At 40.4% G+C, this 24753-nt stretch overlaps 1 protein-coding gene across 2 annotated transcripts in view; it reads right to left on the bottom strand.

Annotated features, from left to right (window-relative positions):
• CDH9 (cadherin 9) overlaps window positions 1–24753 on the bottom strand; it is a 128288-nt gene that overhangs the window by 100964 nt on the left and 2571 nt on the right. The window contains exon 2 of one of the 2 annotated variants that reach the window (XM_048839668.2): window positions 24467–24564. The exons of the other annotated variant lie outside the window; for it this stretch is intronic. The gene's annotated coding sequence lies outside the window, so the exon portion shown is untranslated. The remainder of the gene's footprint in view (window positions 1–24466; window positions 24565–24753) is intronic. 2 annotated transcript variants of the gene reach the window in all.

Below are 24753 nucleotides of genomic sequence, written 5' to 3'. Positions count from 1 at the left end.
ACAGTACCTCAGCAAATCCTTATCACAGACAGTGTTAATAACAGTAGTGCTTTGTACTCCTGTGGTACAGGTTGTTTCAGATTTCTTACACCTGCCTGCTGCCAGCTTTTATAATTCAACTGTACAAGCTCAGATGTTTGTTTAAACTAGTTCCTACTAAAAGTGCCAAATTGGTAACTCTGAACAATGAAGGTCTCTATTTAACCACAGGAATAGCACTGGTCCTACTAGTGCAAGCTTCTTATACTACCCCATCAATTCCTCATATGCCACAGTGATGGATGACCTTATAAAAGCCGGTGTAGAGAGTTAGGCTCTAACTCTGGCCAGGTGGGTTTAATTCTAGGGGTGAGGCAATATATCAGTCTTCTTATCCATTTAATCCTTGGCCTCTCTACTGAGACTGCATTTAATTGTACTGATACCTTTTTATGATTTGGACACTTGTTCACTAGCAGTGGGACTGAGACCGCTACCTCTTTCATCTAGACCACCAAATAGGCTTTATGTGACACTGAAAACAAATTTTGGCCATTGCCATCCTGGGCCACATTTGAACTGGTGACCTAGAGGAGGAAGGTTTTGAACTTCAGTCTGAACTTCTAGCTCAGGTTCTGATCTGCATTACACTATTATAGAACTTCTGATCTGTTTTACCAGTATGAATCCAGAGTACCTTCACTAATTTAGTGGTGTCACTCAAGATTTATCTAGCTCCCTGTCTCTCACTGCCCTTCAGAGTCAAATACAATAAAAAACAAAGGAAATGATTGCATTAAACCCTGTCTGGTTTCTCTGACACACTTTGGAAAACAGAGGGCCACATTCCCCAATGCAGTGCAGCTGCCTTGCTCCATCTCACCAGCATGATTGAGCCCCCAAACCATCTTAATTCACCCAGAGAGGATCAAAGTCAGGGTGATCTACCAGTGACGAAGAGCATTTACACAACACAACATTCCTCCCGGCTACATGCATAGCAGGTTAAAGGCATCATGTCTGAATCCTGCTCCATCACACTAATCCTCAGCTGTGGTTTTGGCCCTTGACTACTCTCAGGGCATGTCTACGCTATAGCCGCTACAGTGGCATAGCTATGATGCTGCCACTGCACCACAGCATAGACTCTTCCTACATCATGAAGGGTTTTTCCACCAATGTAGTTAAGTCACCTCTCCGAGATGTGATAGCTTGGTAGGCCAAGGGTTAGGTCGCCCTCAGTGTGAAATTTTTCCCATCCCTGACCAATGTGTCTAGGTTGACAGAGTTTTTAAGTGTAGACCAGACCTAAAATATAATAGAGGAATTAGCCCTATACGAAGAAATAGCAGTATCAACGGAATGCATAGGTAAGTACTACAGACAATTATGTTCAGTCAGATTTTCTCTTTCCTTGCTTTCCGTGGGAATGGATATTTTTAGGTGCAGTACCTGGGTGATGTCCCCATCCTCTGTGACATCCTAACCATTTCTACAGCATCAAATTGTAGAAATGATGTCACTATAGAATATTATGTTGTCAGGCAGAGGTTAAGCAGTAGAATCTATTGAAATGCTTTTACTGCAGCTGTCCCAAAAGAACGGTAAATTGTTCCTAAATAGGAGTCTCCAAGATGAGGGCTAAAGGACTTGGGTGAACAAGCAGCTGTTCATGGCAGCGAAAATACCTTAAACTGCCTGATAGTGAATGATATGACATTTTATAATAAATATTACTATTAGATATTAGTAATAAATAATAAAGTATATTGAGATGTTATTTCCCTGCTGGCTAACGTGTTATGAATTATTAATAACAGAGTGAAGGTAATGATATAGTGACATAATCATAATGATGCAATGTTGTAAAAGTAAAATATATAAATCTATAACATTCTTTAATAATATGACCTTTAAACGTTCAGTGGAGCAGTTGTGTGATCTGCTGTCTGGATAATAAAGGGTGCTAAACAAACCTTTTAACATGTTGTAGAGAAAGTGTATCTTTTTATGTGCACGCACACATTTTCTATAAGAATAATCTGAAAGCAGAAGTGGAAAAGTTCAAAGAGAATGTTTTAGCTGACACTCAAGCTGGTTGAAACTTTGATGAGAAACGGTCAAATTTTTCATATAATTTTTGCCAAAAAAATTCACATTCCTAGTTGACCTACAGCAATAGAAAGTAGGAAATTAAGAAAATTGAATGTAGTGAACCATCTTAAATGTGTAACTGTATCTCTATATTTATTGCAGGAGTCTGGTGGTGTGCTGCAAAGCCTAGGAACCCAAAATGCAAGTTAAGGATCAAATATAGGCCCTTTTATTTCTATGCTTTGGTAGTTCATGTCACAGTATTAGGCTAAAGATTTGAAGTAAATGAGAGCTTGGATTCTTACTTCACTGAGACCAGAAATTGGCCCTTAATTTAAATGATTAAGTTCTAACTTCATTTTGACTTTTTTTCCCTCTAAATGGCCGTTTATTTTACAATAATATGTATTTGTGCTAAGTTGCAAGCAGTCTTTTAATGTTATTCTTCAGGGGACTGATTCAAAACTCTTTGAAGCTTTCAAGGGGCCTTTGGATCTGGCTACATTTTATCAAACCTGGATTAGCCCCCTTCCCCTCACCCCCAAAAAATCTACAGTTGATTTATGTTTTAGTGATGTAGCTGAAGACAAAATATTAAGAGAGGGAGACAATTTGCCTTTTTTAATAGATTTATATATATATTGGTCTGAAAGGTAAGCCAGTTAAAAATGTTTCTCCATATACACTCCCTTGATACTCTTATTTTGAAACACAGCACATCCCTCATTGCAAAAATAGAGCTGTTCATGAAGATCTGTTACTTTTCAGTTTTTACAGTTACTACCATGCACTAATATTTTAAAACATTTCATTGAAAATGTAGTCAAAAGCATGTCTATTTTTATACAGTGCCCAAATTCTGTGTGCATTATGATTACATTTTACAAGAAACTGTTATGAAAACACATGTTTTATTCACTCTGTTTTCCACTGTCGTTAAATAGTACCTCAGGAAAACTTAGATGCCTGTATAATGTTTTGGTGCTGAGAATATACAGAGTTTTCTTACAAATAAATACTTGATATCCGATATCCAAAAGAGGGAGCCATAACATTGTGCTTTATTTTTCAATTTTATGTGCCTGTAGACTTGCATACCTTTTTCATTGTATTTTCAGTGTAAACATGCATTTTGCTTTGACGTTTTTGTTCTTATGTATTTATATACACAAACAACACAGTACTAATAATTTAACCAGTTAATTGATCTAACAGTTTTAACTAGAATTGTGTAAAAAAGTCACATTGAATGTCAATACTTGAATGAGAGCGGAAAATAACCATTATCTTGTTATAAGACAGAGGACTGGGAGTCAGGAGCTCTTTCTTGATTTCTTGACTCTGCCAGATTCTTCTTATGTGACTTTGAAAAAGTCACTTGGTCTCTTTCTGCCTCAGTTCCCCTTCTATGAAATGGAGAAAAATAATACTTAGCTACCAAACAAGGAGGGGCGGGGTGTTTGTGGGCCAAAAAATAAATTTGCAGAACACTGTTAGATTTTATTTTGGATGGAAGGTTCTACACAAGCGTCAAGTATTATTTGCAAAGTGAGACTTTACTTTGAAGCAAATTGTGTTCACAAATCTCTACCCACACTCTGAAAAATTTACCAAACATGGGCCGGGATTGTTCTCTCAGTTGGGATGCCAGTAAACAAAGGTGTCTGCCTTTTAGGAATACAATAGAGAAGTAGATAAATGTATAGTATTTTCCTAACTACTTCAGGAGCTTCTATTTGTTCCCTCCCAAATGCTGCTACTACTTTCAGTGAGCTCCAGAGTACCCCTATAGATAAGAAGAGGTATCCTGCAGCTTTTGACAGAAGAGGCGGTGGTGACAGGACGGACCCTGAGTTGTCAAATTGGACCCCTAAGTTGTCCAACAGATGAATTACAACATAGTTTTGGTTTGAAAATTTCTTTGAGAAGCAAACTCTGGCTGATTTTATATATCACCCATTCTTGATGCTCTTACATTATTTTTACACATAGTTTTAAAGGTCTTCCATGATGATGCACTGTGTGTTTGGAAGAAACAGCAGTACACAGACAGGAGAGTTATATAACTATGGTATTACAGAGTGGCCATGTGAAAAGAAAAATGGGTCCAAACGAAAACCTTAGTTTATAAAACCCTTAAATCTTAAGGGATAATTTCATACAGACATAGACCCAGATCTGGGTAGAAATCCAAATTTTGTGCCTAAAGCCAAACTCTCTAGTTAAATATTTATACATCATAGCCATATGAAATGGGCTTTAAAGGATAGTTTTTACTGTCCCTCCTTGTTGTTAATTAGCAATAGGTATTGAAATAAGAAATATAGTTTTTTTTTTCACTAATATTAATTCAAAGTTTCTAATTGTCAGCTGGGGAGGTAAGATCAGTGTGTTGGGTTGTGCACCAATACCAGCCCTGGTAGGGTTAATGAGGACTTTAGAGGCTAATTAGATTACCTGGTGTTACCTGACAGAAGTAGAGCAAGGATTAATTCAGAGGGGAGCCCAGCTGGGGAAGGTCTGGGACAGTACTACAAAGCTGGGGCTGTAGAAGGAGGAGTCTGCTATCACTCCCTAAGATGAGGGACATTGTCAGGGACAAGAAGGAAATCCAGGGGAAGAAGCCATGAGATCCTGCCCTGGAGTAAGGAGTTTAGCAAGAGTGTAGGAGAGGCTGAAGTAGTGTTGGGCAATAGAGTAAGTTCCTATGATAAACCCAGAAACTGGCAAGGGAAGGGAGAGAATCTGGATAGTCAGGAGCCATGGGACACAGCAAGAGAGACGGGCACTGAGCAGAAGAGGACTGCTGGTTTATAGGGTTCCTGAGCCAGAATCCAGTAGAGCAGGTGGACTTGGGTTCCCCTGCCAGACACTGATATAGTGGCACAGAGTTTGGCTGACCATTATCTGGAGATGGCATTTGGACTGTGGTCTTGTTGGACTCTGTAATGCCAGAAGTGGTGGGCTAAATGGGGACCTGGCCAGAAGAAAGAGTATTGCAGAATGAACAATTAACAGGTAACATTCTACAAGTCAGAAACCTGAATATTAACATGATGAAATACTCTGTCCCCTCTTAAAAATCAGAACAGCAAGCTGACCACATCCATCAGTGCCATTCATCACTCTGAGCTGGATCATACCCCACTAGATCCATATGAAGAGGTGGGTCTTCACATGCATATCCTCTTTTTATGTGGAAACTAGTGAAACCCTTAATGAATGTCTGGAATCTGCATTGTTGGAGGGGAGGAGTAGATGGGATGAGGTTAGAGGTGGTGACAAATGTTGTCAGCCCTCTAGTCATGTGTGTACCTCACCTAGAAAAGACATTAGCCCCCTCTGGTTTTACTACCTTTCAATTGTATGGGGGAGAGACTGTTACAGCCTAGGAAGAGTCCCTGAAGGTGGAGCTTCACTGCCAGAGAGGTGGGAGATCCCTGCCAGCAGCCCAAACCAGTGTAGAAACACATGGCCTTTACAGTGATGGTCATGGCTTACCACAGATGCACAAGGGTTGGGCTGGGGTCTCCTACCCTTTTCTTGGGTGAAGACAGAAGCCATGCCCCCCCTTCCCCAAAGAAGAATGTGAGGGATCCCCATGAGGAAATACCCCTTGCAGAAATTTCCCTTACTGGGCTCATTCCTCTGCCCTTTATCCTGGGAGGGAAAGACCTGGCCCGGCCCTACCTGTGGAAGGTCTCCTAATTATTTTACCACTATAGAGTGGATTACATCATTGAAATAACTGTTTCAGCATGGTAGAATGCGCCTGATTCTCAGGGCTGGATTAACTTTTTTCTGGACCCGGCACCAAAAACATATTTGTGGGCCCCCATGTGGTTGTGATGTGCCCTTTGCAAGTGTGGTCCTAGTGTGATAGCACCATTGATGCCATAGTAAATGTGGTATTGCCGGGATGGGAATAAAAACATTTATTCAAAAACAAAATAAGATATTTAAAGCCACACTGAGACCTCCACTCAGCCAGTAGAGAACAAACTGGGCTAACATCAATGTACCCTGAACACCACTGAATTTGGTTTGTGTGGGAGAGGGGTTGTTTGTTAGTTTTATCTTTTTTCTTTAAATACTCAGGGCCTGCTTGGGGACCTGAACACAAATGCTTAATTAGCACACTTATGAGCCATATTATGCCTGAATGTATCAGTCAGTGGTGTCTCACCTGCATTTCCCCCTCCCCCCCCCACCTTCTCCACCCAAAGTTATGTTTTGTAAATACATTTTTTGAAAGCTGCATTTTCTACTTTGGTACAATAATGTTTACAAAACTTTGGGGCGGAGTGTGGAGAGGAAAATTGCTGGTGCCCATCTTTTGCAGGGAGAAATGGCCCCTGAGAGAAAACACACTCTTTACCACAAAGGCTACCACAATCAAGCCTCAAGCTCCTATCCCAATCTTCACATCTGGGCTCTCTCTCCCCCTCCCCGCCCCATCCCTCCTACTGTCCCCATCCCACACAACTAACTCCATAACAAAGGCTCTCCTCAATCTTCCTGCTACTGCCCACCCCCGACACACACTTTCACCCCAGGGCTGTCACCTCCCTCTCTTCTACTACACCCCTCACAATGAGCCAACCCCCACCTTCAACCCAGATTCTACCCTGCCTCCCTTTGCTCCCATCACACCAACCCCCACCTTAACACCCCTTTCTCCTACACCCCCCACACAGAGAAACCGCCAGTTCACCCATTGTACCACAACTTGCCTCACAACTGCTCCTTTCCTCAAAAACTGGGCTGCGCCCTCTCCCCTCCCCAGAGTGCAAGGGGGCAGTTTTGGGCATTCCCACTGGCAGGGGGTGTGGCAGCTAGCACTGACAAGCCCCACTGTCCCCACCCTGCCCTGCTCCCAGGGACCACAGATAACCACTCCCACCCTGAAGTGCAGGATCAAGACGGTACCCAGGAGCCCCCGGGCATCACGTTCACTGGGGGGCTGCCCCAGTTCACCAACACCCCAGAAGAGTGGGGGAGACTCAGGGGTGGGAGGAGCCAGGAGCTCCAAGCGGGAGGAGAGCGCAGTGGGTTTAGCGCCATGAACCCTCTCCCTGCACCAGAGCATTTCCTTGCTTGGGGTTTCTCTTTGGTCCGCTCCGACAACTTCAGCTGGGGTGGCTGGTAGCATGGCATGGGGCATTCTGGGACTAGTGGTGCAGTTGGCAGCACTGGTCCCAGGGCCTCAGCAGAACACAGCAGCAAACTACAACTCCCTGCAACACCCAGTCCCTTTTGAACCTGTGCACTGCGCTCCCCAGGCTGCTGAGTGTCTCAGCTGGTGCCAGAAAGTTGCTGACTCTTCACATTGCTGGGCTGTGGCCCAGGCTGGATTAACCCTTTGTGAGCCCCTTCCAAGTGTGGGCCTGGTGCCACGGGAGCCCTTGTAAACCTGGTACTGCTGATTTGTTTTATCACTACACACACCACTGTCTCATCTCTCTCATTGTGTGGCTTCTACATCAATGCATTCTATTATATATTTCAGGTGTATGTCTCACATATGTTACTGAAACAAGTTTTTTTCTCATTTCCCCCTTAACTTATTATTTATTTGTATTACCATAGCCCCTAAAATCCCTAATCCTGTACCAGAACCCCATTGTGCTAGTTGATGTATGAACACAGAACAAAACCAACAGTACCTGATCCAAAGAACTTATGATTTAAGTAAAACACAAGAGACAATAGATGGGTACAGACAGGGCAGTGTAAGGGAATGGGATGGGATGGGATGGGATGGGATGGGATGGGATGTACAGCCAGGATGGGCAGGGCTGGTGTCTCTAGCCTCTGTTTGCCAGAAGCTGGCAATGAGCGCAGGGAATGGATCACTTCATTCATCACTCTTCATTCCCTCTGGAATTGGCCACTGTCAGAAGACAGGATACTGGGCTAGATGGACATTTGGTCTGACCCAGTATGGTTGTTCTTATGTAGGCTTCATAGAATCACAGAATATCATGGTTGGAAGGGACCTCAGGAGGTCATCTAGTCCAACCCCCTGCTCAAAGCAGGACCAATCCCCAACTAAATCATCCCAGCCAGAGCTTTGTCAAGCCTGATCTTAAAAATATCTAAGGAAGGAGATTCCACCACCTCCCTAGGTAACACATTCCAGTGTTTCACCACCCTCCTAGTGAAAAAGTTTTTCCTAATATCCAACCTAAACCTCCCCCACTGCAACTTGAGACCATTACTCCTTGTTCTGTCATCAGCTACCACTGAGAACAGTCTAGATCCATCCTCTTTGGAACCCCCTTTCAGGTAGTTGAAAGCAGCTATCAAATCCCCCCTCATTCTTCTCTTCCGCAGACTAAACAATCCCAGTTCCCTCAGCCTCTCCTCATAACTCATGTGTTCCAGTCCCCTAATCATTTTTGTTGCCCTCCGCTGGACTCTTTCCAATTTTTCCATATCCTTCTTGTAGTGTGGGTCCCAAAACTGGACACAGTACTCCAGATGAGGCCTCACCAATGTCGAATTGAGGGGAATGCTCACGTCTCTCGATCTGCTGGCAATGCCCCTACGTAAACATCCCAAAATGCCATTGGCCTTCTTGGCAACAAGGGCACACTGTTGATTCATATCCAGCTTCTCGTCCGCTGTAACCCTTAGGTCCTTTTCTGCAGAACTGCTGCCGAGCCATTTAGTCCCTAGTCTGTAGCGGTGCATGGGATTCTTCTGTCCTAAGTGCAGGACTCTGCACTTGTCCTTGTTGAACCTCATCAGATTTCTTTTGGCCCAATCCTCCAATTTGTCTAGGTCTCTCTGTATCCTATCCCTACCCTCCAGAGTATCTACCTCTCCTCCCAGTTTAGTGTCATCTGCAAACTTGCTGAGCATGCAATCCACACCATCCTCCAGATCATTTATGAAGATATTGAACAAAACCGGCCCCAGGACCGACCCTTGGGGCACTCCACTTGATACCGGCTGCCAACTAGACATGGTGCCATTGATCACTACCCGTTGAGCCCGACAATCTAGCCAGCTTTCTACCCACCTTATAGTCCATTCATCCAGCCCATACTTCTTTAACTTGTTGGCAAGAATACTGTGGGATACCGTGTCAAAAGCTAAAGGAGAGTTTTGGAGGAGGGATTTCATTATTGTTAATGAGGTAATTTTGTGGATATTTATGGGAATCATCTCCCAAACTTGTGAGATATCATGGGATAAAGCACCAAGCTACTTATTTGAAAATTTAACAAGTGGGCAATGGAGGCTGACACCATGGGTATAATCAGAGGTGGTCATTGATAACTGAATAGCAATTGAGAGGTGATAGGTTGTATGGGGATTGACTGTGAAGGGCTTTGAAAGTGAAAACAAGTAGATTAAGTTTGATTCAGTAGAGAAGGAGGAGCCGGTGGAGAAATTTAAAGAGAAGTGTAACATAGTCAAAGTGACTTGTATGTCCTTTGGGTGGTTGCTTCTCATCTGCAGACCAGGAGAATATTCTTTGAGTGGTACTTGTGAAGATCTCTGTTTGCCTCTTTGTCACACTGTTACTGAGTTATTCACATCCTAAGAGGAAAATGGCTTTGCTGTCCAGTTGTAACAGCTTTTCTGCATCTACTTGAGAATCATGATCTGAAAACACTTGATCAGAAATCCTGCATCACAGAGATAAATTTCATATGATGAATCGTTGTTTCATTAAGAAAATCTCAACACAAATGCACTATAGTACTCGGTGAAGATGTAACAGTCCTTTAAACTGTCGTGATCAATATGTGTGACATACTGAATATTTCATAGACATATCTGCAATGTGTGTGTTCATATGAGCTCATTAATGTGTTCCTCTGGTTCTCTCTTGCATAAGCCCACACCCAAATGGCCTTCATGGATGAGGCATGCATTTCTTTCCTTATGCTGCATGGAAGTTAATTTAATTAATTTTAAAATTACATTATCAACCATCAATATGAAATGATGATGATCATCACTAGAAATTTTTATTTCTTTCTTTGCCTCCAGCTATCCCTCAGGTATCATCCCTTTGAGAAATTCTAGTTCTGCAAGTTTTGGGGGGAGAAATAAGCAAATACATTTTGAACAATAGCTTATCAGTGTTTATGTTCACATTGTAACTCTTATTGTATAGCAACTGTGCTTTACCTGAAACTTTTGGATGCTTTCCTCTGTTGAAAGCTGCAAATGCTTTTTAGTGCTATTTTACTGATTTGTATGTAGACCATTTTTTCCCTATTATCCGCTATTGCATGACCCTAGTTATTTCTTTCACTGATTGATTTAATAACTTTAAATTAATCATGTATATTTACACCTGAAGTACTTGGTCTTTCGGTGTAACTAGATTTTTTTCCCCTCCTTCGGAGAGTAATACCTGGGATTTCCTCATGATTTGAACAGATCTGGTTTTTGTCTTTGGTGCAACTGATTTAGTAAAACAAATCTTTGATTTATTCTAGTTTATTATTTTGATTACATGAGATAATACCTGCAGTATACATTTAATCACTCATAATTTTTCACAAATTTTAATCCCTAATGCAGGCTGGTACCATACTCACAGTAGTAAAACCAAGTGGTCTCACTGTGAATTTTTATATTCACTCGATAATGATAATCCCAGTTACTAGCAATTTCTCCTGATATAAATTCCTAAAATTTTACTTTTGTTTTCTCTACCTCAGATTTAGTCCTGATTTTCTGGTGCAGTTTTTCTGGCAACACATTATCTTGAGCCCTCTATCAAGTTTAACAGTGACAGGAGCTTCATAGAGTTCAAAACATTCTTTTCTTTCCCATATTATTAACAAAGGACACTCTTTCAAAAATCAATTAATCTAATGCTGCTCTTGCATCATCATATTTTTTAAAATACATGTTACTTGTTTTGAACATTTTTTGCAAAAAAAATTGTTCTTTTGTGTGTGCAGATTTTCCTGATATGTAGAACTTTAGAGTCTTTTTTTAAGCCCATTAAAGTCTGTGGAAAGCCACCTATTGATGTCAGTGTTTTTGAGGTGGGACATTATTATATTTGTGTAATTTTCATTACAGTGTCTTCCTTAACCTTGCATTAACTGCTCACTGTCTATGTATGTCTTCTCATGAAACGCACTGTTTCTGGGTGTTGTACTTTTTTGAATGACACTCATATCAGTGGCTTCATTGTCTGACTATACCGAAAGAACAGGAGACACTTGATATGGTTTTAATCAGGCTGCAACTTTATGGTTAGATGTCTGGGACTACCTGTCAGATAAAAGTGTGCAATGCAGGTAACTCCATGATCATTCAGTATTTATCTGGGAGGCTTTCACCAGCCCCACACTTTTCCATCCAGGTCCCCCAACCAAACCATTGATGGGACCTTACTATCCCCTCCACTCTGTGAATTAGGGTTAAGGTGTTCTATAAGGAAGGGGGGTTGGCTCCCTGCTGTGCCAGTCATAGGAACACCTCCTCTGCACCCCCACCCTGTTCCATTCCTTTAAGAAACAGCTTTTAAAATCCTTTTCCAAGCTATTTGTCTGGTCACTGTATCCTTTCCCTATGGAGTACCTGCCCTGGACATCCACCCCATGCTTACAAAATGAGTTGTGAGATATAGCCTAATTCCCTTCCCTACTCACCATAACAAAGCACTCCCTAAACCCACTGTGGGGAAGGCAAAAGAAACCCGCACTCCACCTTGACCAATCTGGTGGTGAGGGAAAAATACCTTCCCAGCTCTCATAAAAAGGAGCGGCTAGTGCAATGCCCACCACAGGTCCTGAGAAAACCTGGTATTTTGCAAGCACCAAGGGAGGGGCGGTGGGGGGGATGCTGTCCCGCCTGGTCAGAGAAAAAGAGACTTGCCCCTTTTCAACTCTGCAGTCCTTCCAATCCCAGGGGATGAATCCGTATAGCCAGGCTAACCAACTCCCCTTTTGCAGCAGCCTTGAAGCCTCTCTCCCACCCCTCACCCATAAAATGCTATTCTCCTTCCCCTGGCAAGCCGGACCATACTCCACTTCCCCGCTTAAGGTGCAGTGCAACCATTTTCTTATTTGTTCATCAAGGTTTTTATCCGTGATTTAGTAACTTATGAGGCTTAAATCATTGCAAAATCTAGATATCTTAACAGACTCTTCTTCCAGCTGGGGTTATTAATACCACAGATGATCTTGGTTTTTCATCAGAGATCTGTTAGGGCTCCAAATTCACATAGTTTATGTTTAGTTTCTGGTGATACGTATCTATTGTCCTACATAGTTGCTATACACAAGTACACCTGACTTGATTTCAGTGATGCAGAGTGATGTCATGCAGAGTTAATAAAAATGGTTCTTGGTCTTAACTCTTTGCATGTATTGTTGTTAACTTCGGACCTCATCCTACCATATAAATCTAAGGATTAGCTGCATGTGCTGTATTTGTGCTTTCCCCCCTTACTGCTTAGCTAGATGTATCAAACCCATTTTTGACAATTTCTACTTTGAATGAATACCTCCACTCCTAGGGCCTTTCCACAACCCCACCCTCATTTGATGTTTCTAATTTTCCTAGTAGTCAAATACAAGTACACTTAGGCAGCTCCATATGTTAGACAGTAGAAGGTGTTACCTCAAATGTGTGAAAATACTAAGGGCCTAACTCTGATCTCATTGGTATCAGGTTTGCTTTCACTGATCATTTCCTATTACTTTGGTGGAGTTGCACCAGATTTACACCATTCTAGCAGAAAAGGGCTCTCTGGCTTTATTTCCCAATGTATAAAAGTCACTTACTTTTGATTTCAAGAAAGGGTAATGCTTTTGATATTAGAAGATTAGAGTCATATTATTTTTCACCAGCCAGTTATTCTCAGTGGGGATAAATGCCACATGGCAGAAGCTTGCTAATCTACACTTTGACAAACCATGCTTTTTATAACCAGCACAAAACACCTGGTGGTCCTCACAACCTACCCCATCCACCTCCATCTCTCAGCAAAGATTTAACAGCAGATGCTGCAATTATGTTTTATATTGCTAACACTTCACTATTTTTTACAAAATAGGCTTTATAACCCACATGTGCCTGTTCCTAAATGGCACAATATTTAGGAAATGTATTGACCCGGGGGAACTCAGAAAGATCAGTCCCTCCCTGAGTTGCTGGATGTGTATGGAGGGTGGTGCAGACTGCTCCCCATTGTGTATGTGGCCTGCTGTGGGGCCAGCCGAAGGACAGGGGTATGGCCTTGTTCCTAGACCTCCACACCTCTTTGGGGTGATGTGTGCCCTTCCCGACTTATACAAAGATCCCATCCTGGGAGCAACTGAATACAGTGTATGGTCTATAGAGAGCATGACTCTTCAGTCTTATGTTAACTTATTCTCCTCTTTGACGTTTTCATTTAATGGGTTTTTTAATGTATGGATTCACTTCTGTTTAACCTGTGCATATTTTTTTGCATTCGTTTTGTTTGGATTTGCTTTACAAGTAGTTTTAGAGAATGTTAAGCAGATGAACAATGAACATCTGCTCACAAAAAGGTGATGAGCAATGGAGCAATTAAAACCAACAATTGTTGTTTACTGAATTTTAAAAGACATAAGCAGAGGTTTTCAGGAGCTTTTGCTAGATTTCATGAATGTGGTAATAGGTGAAATCATTTCCACTATCAGGCACAGTGATTTACAATAAGAAATAATGAGATTCTACCTTTGAAATAATTATGAAGTTTTATATATGTTACAATTCCCCCAAAGAGAAATTTTGCCATGTTTACAGAATTGTCACTGTTTTTTAAAGCAAAAAATGTTCCTCTTTATTTGCTTATAGAAATGACAATCTTCTTCTGTGCAGAAGACTGAAAAATTGGGATGGAACCATAAACAAATTTACTTTCTGTGAAACTACTGAAGACATCCCTTTTTCACTGGTTTTGTCATGTGTGCAAGAATGATGGGGCTTTGCGGGCGTGTGAGGTGGGGGTATGGATGTGCACAACTCTAATTGCCACTTATGAAGGATACTCACCTTTCTGGGGATTTTCTACCTCCTGTTATCATTCAAATATTTTTTGTATCTTTGACTGAGGAATGTGTGATTGTCTTTTAGCTGCACATAAGAAAATAACTGTTGGTAAATGCAGAGGTTAGTGGAGAGCTTTTTATTATTAATGCCTATAATCCTCTATTTACCCAGACAACAAGAAGTAGTATAGCATAGATAGCAGCCTTAACAGCTTCCTACACCATTCATCATGTCTCAGTCTTGATCTGTGTAGACCAGTTTTAGCATGCCTATTTGTCTCTTTATCTCTGCTGATATTCCCACAGTTTAGGGGTGTGTTTTATGATGGAAACATTTGCCAAATAAAAAAAACAAACAACTAATGTCACCTGCCTTGATTTTTTTTACACAGAAAAGTCTAATTGCAATTAATTGGGAGGGTTCAGAGAAAAATAAAACACATTATAAAAAACACCCCAAACCTTGCATGGGTTACTATACTCCCTCCTTTCTTCCCTAGACCATGAAAAGATTAGAGATTATCTTGGTGATTTGCTAACACTTGCATTCAGATTTTAAAAGGGCATTTCAGTAGAAAATACCACAGACATTTCTGGCTCTGGGTGTACCAAGATGAAGGCAGTAGACTTGTCATTCACCAAAAGAAGAGACCAGGTTGCCTGACTGGCCACTCAAGGAAAAGAAGTGGAAGGAATTCTCTTTTCTTCAGATAGGGGTTTAGAAAACACCTGTTGTTTGGAGGAGATTATATGAGATTGGAAAATTAATGGATGCTTATCTCTGAAACTTTTCAGGTATATTCATATTGCATCATTGTTCTTCAGAGTGAGTCTGAGTCACTGGCACCTCTCCCAGGAAATAGAAGATTCAGAACTAACCTATTGGTTAGAACAGATGATGTGCTGGGAGTGATGAGTCAGGGTACATTCAATCCAATTATTGATCAAGCAGAATGGCATAATGGATACAGCACTGGACTGGCGGAAGACTGGTTCTATTCCCAGCTCTAGCACTTGGTCTACTATATTTTTGGGGGCAAGTCACCTTTCTGTGCCTCAGTTTCTGTGATAGTGGTTCCCAGAACTGTGAGCCACTGTGTTACCAGTTCCCTGACACACCATCTTGTCTGCCATGTCAGCGAACTCTTCAGGACTCTGTCCAACCATCTTGCCTAGCAGGTAACAGTCAGTGAACTCCAATTCTCAAATTTCCCAGACATCTGTTTGTAGTACTCAGCTTCTGTCACAAAATTTTGTCAAGTTTGCAGGACCCTTAAAGAGACAGTACACAGCAGTTTATTAGCTGGGATTGACAAACCCTCCACTTCAAACAAAACACCGAGCTAGTTTATCATAAAATTAAAACAAGTTTATTAACAACAGGGCATAGGATTAAGTAATACCAAAGAATAAAGAAAGAATAAAAATAAAAAAGGTTACAAACAAACAAAACTAAAATGTGCTTCTAAGACTAAAACTTAACTTAATCAGCTCTAGTTCAAAAGGAGGACTTAAAGACGATAAAGTCATCATGGAGAAACTAAATGAATTCTTTGCTTCACTCTTCACGGCTGAGGATGTTAGGGAGATTCCCAAACCTGACAGATCTGAGGAATTGTCACAGATTGAAGTGACACTAGAGGAGGTTTTGGAATTAATTGAGAAACTTAACAGTATCAAGTCACCGGGACCAGATGGCATTCACCCAACAGTTCTGAAAGAACTCAAATGTGAAATTGCAGAACTATTAACTATGGTTTATAACCTGTCCTTTAAATCAGCTACTGTACACAATGACTGGAAGATAGCTAATGTAACACCAGTATTTAAGAAGGGCTCTAGAGGTGATCCTGGCAATTACAGACCGGTAAGTCTAACATCAGTACCAGGCAAATTAGTTGAAATGATTGATAATAAAGAATAAAATTGTCAGACACAAAGAACAACATAAATTGTTGCACAAAAGTCAACATGGTTTCTGTAAAGGGAGATCATGTCTTACTAATCTATTAGAGTTCTTTGAGGGGGTCAACAGACATGTGGACAAGGAGGATCCAGTGGACATAGTGTACTTAGATTTCCAGAAAGCCTTTGACAAGGTCCCTCACCAAAGGCTCTTACGTAAATTAAGTTGTCATGAGATAAGAGGGAAGATCCTTTCATGGATTGAGAACTGGTTTTCATGGATTGAGAACTGGTTAAAAGACAAGGAACAAAGGGTAGGAATAAATGGTAAATTTTCAGAATGGAGAGGGGTCAGTCCTAGGACCAATCTTATTCAACCTATTCATCAATGATCTGGAGAAAGGGGTAAAAAGCTAGGTGGCAAAGTTTGCAGATGACACTAAACTGCTCAAGATAGTTAAGACCAAAGCAGACTGTGAAGAACTTCAAAAAGATCTCACCAAACTAAGTGATTGGGCAACAAAATGGCAAATGAAATTTAATGTGGATAAATGTAAAGTAATGCACATTGAAAAAAATAACCCCAATTAGACATATAATATGATGGGGGCTAATTTAGCTACAACTAATCAGGAGAAAGATCTTGGAGTCATTGTGGATAGTTCTCTGAAAACATCCACGCAGTGTGCAACAGCAATCAAAAAAGCAAGCAAGATGTTAGGAATCATTAAAAAAAGGATAGAGAATAAAATGGAGACTATCTTATTGCCCTTATATAAATCCATGGTATGCCCACATCTTGAATACTGTGTACAGATGTGGTCCCCCCATCTCAAAAAAGATATACCAGCATTAGAAAAGGTTCAGAAAAGGACAACTAAAATTATTAAGGGTTTGGAATGGGTCCCATATGAAGAGAGATTAAAGAGGTTAGGACTTTGCAGCTTGGAAAAGAGGAGACTAAGGGGGGATATGATAGAGGTATATAAAATCATGAGTAGTGTGGAGAAAGTGAACAAAGAAAAGTTATTTACTTGTCCCCATAATATAAGAACTAGGGGTCACCAAATGAAATTAATGGGTAGTAGGTTTAAAACAAATAAAAGGAAATTCTTCTTCACTCAGCACACAGTCAATCTGTGGAACTCCTTGCCTGGGGAGGTTGTGAAGGCTAGGACTATAACATGGTTTAAAAGAGAACTGGCTAAATTCATGGAGGTTAAGTCCATTAATCACTATTAGCCAAGATGGGTAAGGAATGGTGTCCCTAGCCTCTGTTTGTCAGAGAGTGAAGATGGATGGCAGGAGAGAGATCACTAGATCATTGCCTGTTAGGTTCACTCCCTCTGGGGCACTTGGCATTGGCCACTGTTGGTAGTCAGGCTACTGGGCTGGATGGACCTTTGGTCTGACCCAGTATGGCCATTCTTATGTTCTTGTTCAAGATGGTTTCCCTACTTACAGCAACTTCTCCAACATGGCTGGCTGTTCCAGCCAGAATTCACCCTTACAAAATGATATTGCTGGTTTCTTTGTTCCCTCAAGAGATAGCTAACTCTTGGGCAGGGGTTCCCAAACTTGGTTTGTGGTTTGTACAGGGTAAGCCCCTGGTGGGCCACGAGATGCTTTGTTTACCTGAGCATCTACAGGTATGACCGCTTGCAGCTCCCAGTGGCTGCGGTTCACTCTTCCCAGCCAATGGGAGCTGCGGGAAGTGGCGTGGGCCACCACTTCTCACAGCTCCCATTGGCCGAGAATGGTGATCCGCAGCTACTGGGAACTGCGAGTGGCCATATCTACAGCGCTCAGGTAAACAAAGCATCTTGCAGCTTGCCAGGGGCTTACCCTGAACAAGCCTCAAACCAACTTTGGGAACCCCTGCTGTAGGGGTTTGTGCTCTCTCTGTCTCTCTTTATAGTCCAGTAAACCTTTGAAATGTATTCTTCTGAGGTATTGGCCTCTTTTATTTGTCTGGAGAAAATCTGATTATCAGCTCCCTCCTCCCTGAAATGCCAGGTTTAAAAACATTTTAGGCTCATATTTCCAGCACATCTGTAAAGATTTTTGTGGGTTAACCGTACATACATCACACAAGAATATTAATAATCAATGAGTTATTAGTTTATACATTATATATTACATACCACCTTTTGGGTAAATGTCACGACAACAGTACCATCTGGCATTGGGGGTGCTCTTAGGGACACAGTTTCCCCATCTATGAAATGGGGATCATAATCCTGACCTCCTTTGTAAAGGGCTTTGAGATCTACTAATGAAAAGTGGTATATAAGAGCTAGGCATTATTACTAACAAATTGTTTGATTAATCTTTTAAACTTTCTCCTTTTGTACTGATAGTGTGTGGAGAGCAGCTATTCCCCTGGGATTTCTTCTTTGATATTTATTAGTGTGGGCTTGCTGCTCAAGGCTGCACACCTGAGGTAGCCAGCAGATTTTTCCCTTAGCCCAAAACATCTAGCCATCTCACCATAGTCTGATCCTGGCTAGGATATATTCCATAGGGATCTTGTCATGCCAATGTATTATGATCCGAGTACATGCATGGTTTACATGCTCTGCATACATTACAAACATATATTTTTACCACGGTCACCAGAAGTTCAGGATTGATTTCTTTCCTACTAACTGCTCAGGCTGACTAGCATGAAATTTAATTTGTGGCAATCAACTCGAGGTGAGGGGAGCATAAAATTAATGTGACTCATTTATGTTCCATTTCTGCAGCAATCTCCCCCTACTTATATCCCTTAATAGAATGTTTTATATAGCAGCTTTCACACTTTATAAAGCAGAGGCTAAAGCATTACTGTTGCAAACACTGTGTAGGCAAACTGTGTAGCTGTTATGCTTTCAACAGTGGTTCACTTAGCCCCTGCAATGGTGCAGCATTCCATAGTACTGCACCAAAATCAGGGCTGGATAAAGGTGATCCAGGACCATAGGCACATGAAAATTTGAGGCTACCTGTGGCTTCCCCCCTGCAGAGATGCCCTCATACCCTTGGAGTGGCAGTGTGAAGGTGCCCCAGTTCCTTCACAGGAGACCGTGGCATGGTAATCTCCTGTCCCTTTAAGAGAGGTACCAGGGCCCCTTCCTCCCCTTGTGAATGGAAGAGGTGGGCCTCTTATTATTTACATAAGTAGCCTGGATGTATACGTTTGGATGGATGAGGAAGTGCCCTTCTCCTCCTGCCCCATGTAGAGTCCCCTGCAGGGACAGTGCTGGTAGGGCCCTCCAGGGCAGTAGATCTTGGAGATAACACCCTATTGCGATGTGTGGGTCAGTTCACACTTCTCAGAGCTGTTGTTTCAGGCTGTCTGCAGACTAGGCAGATGTTACTGTGTTGGTTACACTTGGATCATATTTTTCAAGTTTTTCTTCAAAACCATGAAGCAAGTAATTTACTTAAAAAAGAAAGAAAGAAAGGCAAGACTCTCATTTTTATCAGAAGAACTAAGACCTTAGGCTTGGCACTATAGTGCCTATGCCTTGATTCAGTCCCAGACAAAATGTAAACTTTGAGCATAAATACTGCTCTTGGTTAAGAATGTAAAAGCCATGCATATGCCTCTATAACTGTTTTCCATCTGCTAGGAAGAGTTTAGGATCATTACAGTACAAATTTTGTCTTTATAACATGAGAACATCACTAACATGGTGCTATCAGCCATTGCTGTGCAGCTTTGCAAGGAGTTAAAGATAGCCAAAGACCTGTGTGACAGTACAATGGAATATCTGGAGAGCCATTGGGTAAATTTCACCCTACAAGTAATTTTCAAACAAATCGTTTAAAAATCAATGGGTTTCAGGGAAAACTATTGTTATCTAGAATTGGTGTGTCCATCTAGCCACAAAAAATGTGAGAAGCATATGCAATATGGGGCTGCTAACTAGTGTGTAGGCTCTTATGTGGAACATATTTGCACTAAAATGTAGCCATGAATTTGTTTTTTGTAAAGGCGAAAGTAGCAGTGACTAGAGATAATGTTGGCAGCGGTTTGCATTTGAATGCCAGGGTATCTCAGTCCTGATTTATAGCAACTTTGATAGTCCACTCCTTAGCCATTCTTTACCTAGATTCATCTTTTTTAAGAATTAAGTCAAATTGTGCGGTATTTTAATGATGTGCTAATGCTCACTAGTTATTAGGATGTGCCTTAATTTGGGCTCAATCATTGATCTCTAGGTGGGAAAGGATAATTCACTAATGTGTGTGTAGACCGGTGATTATGATGTGGTGTAGGGTATATGGTGAGGCAAGACAAAATGTAGTGCTTGTTAGGTTTTGAAATGATTCTTGAATGGCATGTTTGCATTAATGTTCATTAATATTTTAATTAATGGCAAAGGGTGCCTAGAACCCAGGACAAGCATCCTTCTGTTGTATAGAATTCCAAATAAATAATAAATCTGTGGTGCTGACAAACCCCTTCTCCTCAATCTTTCAAGCCCCAGGGAAACTTTTGCCATTACTGAATAATCACATTAAAGCAGAAGTTCTCAAACTGTGGTCTCTTGGTCTTTGGTGGGTCATTGAGCACTGGCAGGTGCTTTGCAGAAAGTTGACTGTTCACATGTGGCTGGTGCTCCCCATCCTTATTTCCAGACTCTAAATTACATTAAAAGGCAACTAAAAGTATATTAAATACTTTCGCTAAAATTCCTTTGCTATGTCGCCGGTTTCGTGTTTGCTGCAGGTATGTTATGCTACCATGAGTGGAAGGGTAGGTGGTGTCTGAGGCAATCTCTGTATTAAAATGTGATCCATGCTATGAAAATGTGTGAGAATCGCTCTTTTAAAGTGATGTGTGTTCCTTGTCTTGTTAATAATCTTATTAATAATAATAATTAATAATTAATTAATAGATATCTAGCTCTTTCTAGCACACTATGCCCATAGCGCTCAAATTGTTTTACAAAAGAAGTAAATATCATTATCTCCATTACACAGATGAGGATATTTAACTGCAGGGATGGGGACTAATTTGCCCATAGTCACACAGTAAGGCAGTGACAAGGTTGGGAATCCACTGGGCTATGCTGCCTTCTATAGAAAAGATATAAATGTCATCCAAAAATGTGTCTTAATCATGAAACATGAGGTGTGTCACATAGATTGTAAACTCTTTGGGGCAGAGGACCATCTTTTGGCTTTGTGCCTAGCACAATAGTCTCTTGCTCCATGACTTGGGCTCCTACACACTACCGCAATATAGATTCTAAATAATAAGAATAATTAATAAAGGATCAGAAATAAACATTAATTTCTAACATTTATGATTTTCTTCAGGCCCATATAATTTTTGGATTATTTTATTTTATTTTGCATAGGGAAATAAAGGTTAGACCTATTTCAGACATTGAAAGAAAGGGGGGAAATATCTTCCACAATGTGATATTTATTATAACTCCATGTGACAGGATTGTGCAATATTATTGTCAGACAGAGGTCATTTTAAACTGCCAGATTCTGCAACTCTTTCTTACTGGTGTGTACTCACAAAGGTAGTTCTATTGGCTTCAATGGGAGTACTCTGATTACTAAATGGTATTCAATGCCAGTAACTGCTGCAGAATCTGGTAGAATCTCTATATTGCCTTTTGATAAATAAGATTATAGAAAACTGCTTTTGAAACAACGGGTTTTACAAGAGGCTATTGGGTAATCCAAGGTCAGATTGATTTCCACAGGTTTCATAGAAATCACGTTCACATAAACAGACAAAACAGATGAGAAGGAAAGAGAGCAAGAAAGCAAGCATGTGTTGGTTCCTAATTATATTAAATGTGATATTTGCATTATCACAATATGATGAAGAGCAGCATGAATAAGTAAATAGATTCACTATTTGACAGAAGTAGCATTGTAAAATACTTAGGAAACCCATTTTAGTCTGATGCTTGCTTTCAATTAAATTTGATTTTTTAAAAATCATTCCTTCCATGCTTGGCTCAATAAGAATGACATGAGCTGGGATTACATTGATTCATTAAATTTATATGTCACCAGTTTTCTAGCACCTTCTGATCATATCATAACATGAAAATTCTGGATTTTAAAATCATCCAATTTGCTTTCATAATATCTAGGCATTATGTCTTTTATCTCAAATCAGATGTAATAGATGAATATTTTTCACCTCCTCATCAAGAGGTGAATAACATATATTAAATGATGGAAGAATGGGGGAAATGGAAGATATTAACCATGATGATAATTTGATATGAAGATTTTAGAGCCTGATACAAGGCATGCCTTTTAATTTGCATTTATGAACACTTATACTCTCACACTCACTGATTTTTTATTGTTAAGGAATGCCAAAAAGTGTGTTATTCATCAGCAGAAAATGTGGGGTTTTGGATCAACTCATTACCCGTGAAATTGATTTTCAATTTCCAAAACTGATGGGATAAATGAAATATGCCCGTATAAACTGTCAGATGGCATAAATACTGAGAGGCAGATTCTCAGCTGGTGTAAATTGATTTCAATTGGCTTCAGTGGAGCTATGATGATTTGTGCCAGCTGAGTATTTGCCCCTAAGAATAATATTGAGAAGTTCTACTAGTATAGTTAATAATGACTTCATATTCCCTTAACAAACATAGATACATTACCCATACTTTTTCCTCTTTCACTGATGCTTTCAGTGGTGTTAGATTACTGTGCAGAGTTCAACAGCTCTTCTTCCATGTGCTTAAATGAGCTGTTGAAAAATATTTTCTGTGTCTGAGAGAAAATTTGGGTCTCTGTGCAATGACACATGGCTTTTTCTTCCCTTGAGTAAGGTCTGTGGGGGTCAGAACAACGTGGATAATATTTAATAGCCAACAAATGTACACTCACACATTTGAGTCTTTATGGTTTGGCATTTTTGAAGTCAGTAGTTTATAACAACAAAGCCACGATGATGCCATCTTGGGACAGGGAAAATTGGGTCTAAAATCTAAGTTGTCCCTTATATTCTAGATACCCTGTTAGCAAAATGTATGAAATGTAAATAGAAAGCTGCATTTCACTGATTTCAGAATACATAAAGTATCATATATGGAAAGATGCTGTGCATTCCCATATTTCTGCTCTAGAAACATTGTTTTTAAATAATAGATTTTATAAGAGACTACTTAATAATTCAAGAGCAGATTTTTATCATGGAAAGACAGTGTTGAAATGGATAAGATATTGGACTGGAGATGCTGCTTGTATTTCTAACTCTGCCACTGACTTGCTGTGTGATCTTGAGCAAGTCACTTCAGCTTCTGGTGTGTCAGTCTCCTCATCTGTGACATGGGGATAGTGCTACCTTGTTTTGTCAAACCCCTTGAGATACATGGATGAAAAGTGATATATAAGAGCTAAGTCGTTATAATAATATTACAGTGCTTTTCACCAATAGATCTCAATGCACTTCAGAATCTGTAAGGTATTTATTCTCACAGCACCTCTGTGAGTAGAAAAATGCTACTATCCCATTGTACAGATGCGGAGTTGAGGCACAGAAACTTGCTCAAACTGTCACAGGAAGTCTGTGGCAGAGTAGGGAACTGAACCTGGATTTCCCAAATCCTAGGCTAGTGTCATAAACACTAGATAATCCTTTCTCCCCATTATAATTAGCAAATGAAACATGCCACTCCTTTCCATACAGGATTGAACAGTTATTTGGCTCTAGCACTTTCTGAGTCTAGAACTTTCTTCTAAGCTGCACCTATATATACATAGTATTTTCTATGGTCCTTATCCTCCCTTTATTGAAGTCAGTGATAAAATTCTCATTAATTTCCATGGAATTCCAAGGAGCAGAGCTTAGGTCCACTAGGAAGGACATGAACAGTCATCTGATCAAAATGATACTGTCTTGTTTAGTCACTCAAGAAAAAAATCTAGTGGGCTTCTAATGTGAGAAGACTTTAAGTTATCAGATCTTTTTACCATGGTCAATCCCTGAAAGACAACACAATAATCTGTTTTTTTATCCTACAGCAAAATTTGCTATCAATCTGATATTTGTTTAAATGTGAAAGGAATGAATGCTTCTCCTGGTATTCTGTTTGTTCAGGTTTGTGAGTCATTTCCCTTCACTTTATTTCTTCCCAAAATTACTTTTCATAAGCTCACACACACAAAATGCAGTCTGCTTCCACTCAGACATCCCTATTCATGTTCAAATATTTGTGCTTCTCCAGATACAATTTGCATGTATCACCTGCTGCAAGCCCTAGAAATTCAGAAGGCACTCTGATGAGAGCAGAAGCATCTTTGTGTAGGTTTTTGTTTCAGCAGCATCCTACAGTTAAATAGTACACACTGAGGAAATGGGGCATTAATACAATACTAGCCCAATTCCAGACTTGTTCAGATGATTTTCCACAAGCATAAAATTTCTTCATGAACTGTGAGAATTTGTGTGCAATGACTCTTTGAACATAACCGAGTGTTCATTTCCAATAAGGACTTACCACATCACTGAGCACTTGGAAGAATCTTGATTAGGAAGAAATAAAGACAGGATAGCAGTTCTGTATTTGAAAACAGCTGCTACATCTTTTGTGTCCTCCTAAAATCAAACCAAAATACCGGAAATAATGTGCCTTTAAGGGTCATATCTTGCCAGGTTGTTGGCAGTATTCCTCAGATGGAATTGAAATTAATCTACCACATTTCAACTTCTAAAGAAATTGATGTTCAGAGGAAATTTTGAACCATATTATTTACCACATCCACATCATACAGTTTTTGCCAGCTG

This window comes from Caretta caretta, chromosome 2 (assembly GCF_965140235.1).
Source record: "Caretta caretta isolate rCarCar2 chromosome 2, rCarCar1.hap1, whole genome shotgun sequence".
Taxonomy (NCBI): domain Eukaryota; kingdom Metazoa; phylum Chordata; order Testudines; family Cheloniidae; genus Caretta; species Caretta caretta.
This window is presented reverse-complemented; position numbering and strand designations above follow the sequence as displayed.